Source organism: Montipora capricornis, chromosome 4 (genome assembly GCF_036669925.1).
Source record: "Montipora capricornis isolate CH-2021 chromosome 4, ASM3666992v2, whole genome shotgun sequence".
In the NCBI taxonomy this organism is placed as follows: domain Eukaryota; kingdom Metazoa; phylum Cnidaria; class Anthozoa; order Scleractinia; family Acroporidae; genus Montipora; species Montipora capricornis.
Window position 1 is genome coordinate 43,062,074 of NC_090886.1, and position 2,500 is coordinate 43,064,573.

At 38.1% G+C, this 2,500-nt stretch overlaps 1 protein-coding gene and 1 pseudogene across 3 annotated transcripts in view; one reads left to right on the plus strand and one right to left on the minus strand.

Annotated features, from left to right (window-relative positions):
* Positions 1–1,699, plus strand: part of LOC138044950 (uncharacterized) — an 8,921-nt pseudogene extending 7,222 nt beyond the window's left edge.
* LOC138047029 (NLR family CARD domain-containing protein 3-like) overlaps positions 1–2,500 on the minus strand; it is a 136,550-nt gene that overhangs the window by 58,181 nt on the left and 75,869 nt on the right. The gene's annotated exons all lie outside the window — the stretch shown is intronic.

Below are 2,500 nucleotides of genomic sequence, written 5' to 3' on the forward strand. Positions count from 1 at the left end.
TTGCAAATCTGGCATTATCATGATTTCTTTTTCATGACTTTCATATCTTGTTTCATGTTACACAACATGCGTGTTTTAGTGGTCGGTGAACACTTTTTCATCATTTCGAAAATGAATAAAACAAGTTGTTTTAAATCTAGACATTTAATCAATATCTATATAATAAACAGAACATTACATGGTCGCTTGGGGATACGAATTTTATCTTCTCGTGCTGAAAGTATCTCTCACTCGTTCCCTTCGCTCACTCGTTAGAGATACTTTCATCACTCGAAGATAAAATTCGTCTCCCCGTGCGGCCATGTAATATCCTCTATGTGAAGTGCGTCAGATGTCAAAATCCAACTTCAAAAACAATGTTAATGATATCCTCTTCCAAAGACTACTAAAATATGATGACTACATTGATGTTTCGATAATATTGGCAATTAAATTTTGACTCCTCAGTTTAGTATGTTATGTAGTTGGTCATTTATTTATTCAATTTAAATGACTTTTTTCAAGTTTACTTATGTCATACTGTACAAGTGTCAAGCTGTTCTCCAGTGCACTAATTGCACTAATTGTTCTCCAGTGCACTAAAACTAATTTATTATTTATGTGTGAAGTTATGTATTTGTAACCATTTTATCTGGAATATATTTGTTACCACTGCTCGCCTCGACTAGCTTTTGCTAACTGCGAGCATTGCATAGCCTTGTGATATTTTATTAAAATACATAATAAAAACTGAAACTGAAAACTAAACTGAAACAAGTTTTGAACAATACAACACTCTTGTATGATTTAGTGAGGACATCCTTTAACAAGGTTATTTATGCAAATAACCATAGATCTTGACAAGAGAAAATGAGGGGACAGAGAGGGAGGCTCCTGGTCCAGCCCTTGGGATATGTCATGTCTACGAAAGATATTTTTAGACGAGCGGAAGTCCTTGTTCTAGCGGAAGTCTGTATTCCGAGACGTCCGCATGCAGGCCAACCTCGGTCTAATGTTTGAAAGAAAATAAATATTTATTAGCCTTCCACGTGCGCCGCCATTTTCTCTCTTCACTAAGAACCAGAGAGCGAGACAAGACTGCATGCGGACGTCTCGGAAGACAGACTTCCGCTAGAACAAAGACTTCCGCTCGTCTAAAAATAACTTTCGTGGACATGACATATCCCGACCAACGCCCTGAGCCTCCGTCCCCTCATTTTCTCTTGATCTTGACAATAAATTTGACAGTTACTTGTTAAAATACAATATTCGTGGTTAAGCTACGGTAATACGGGCAACAAAAACGTCCAACTTGCCTCGCATCATTGCTGCGAAACTAGTTGAAAAGCAATGCTGCGCGTTTTACATTCCAAGCACAACCTGTCTCGCAACGAAAAAAAATTGTGTTGCAAGTTGCTGCATCGTGTCTACTTTCTGCAACAAAATCAACACATTTTTTTGGTTGCGAGATAGGTTGTGCGTGGGATGTAAAACGCGCAACATCACTTTTTGACTAGTTTCGTAACAATGATATTGCGAGACAAGTTGGACGTTTGCGTTGCTCGTATTACTGTAGCTTTAGTCTTACGAAGCTCGTTTCATCCCGAACAAGGGACTCATCAGAGACCTTTCTGCTTTGTGCAAACTCGTTGGGCATCACACCTAAAGTCCCATTCGCTAACAAAATGATGACAGCAATCCTATCTCATAAGGATTCCAAACCACAAATTCTATGATGCGTTTTAAACGTTGGGATTAAAACAACACGGCAGCTGTATTTGAAAGTCAATGGCTTCGAAAAGAGTCTATATTTAATCTCTCTTCTTGTATCCTGTATCCTCTTTCCCCGTCCTTTTAAAAACACAATGCCACTGATATACCTCACTTCAGGTCCATTAATCGCCACTAAATGTACTCTCAATAACGCTGCGCCAAATATTTTCCCAGTTTTCAGACCAAGCCTTATTCTTGACGGAAAAACCCTACGGACATTATTCTTTTTTAAGCTTTGTATTTGTAAAATACTTTTCTTCAATGTTTTTGACAATAGTGATTGAACTATAAACTGTAAAAATGCCAAAACGTTAAGGATGCAATCGGATTTGAAAGGGGAAACTTTGGGCAGTTTCTGCAAGTACCGGAGCAGAAATTACGTAAACCAAAAGAAACAAAAGGCAGAAAACAAAACTACTCCAAATAAAGACTAATCCCAAGTGACCAAAGACACGATGCTTTCCGGTACCTGCAGAAGGACCCAAACTTTGGCGTTCTTGTAATAATCTGCTCTAAGAGCATAGAGTTTTTGTGAATCTGGAATTGAAAAGTATTTTTGCTTACTTACAGTAAATTGTCACACAAACCGACAAATGATCGATGAGCCAGAGCTCGCAAATACCAAGCAAACCGATAACTGACTTACCTTGTAACTAAATCGATATACCATATGCATTGCGGTCTAAGGACCACATCTACATCAAGATTTCTGAAAACTGACAATAATTTTTTACTTTACCCCAGTCCC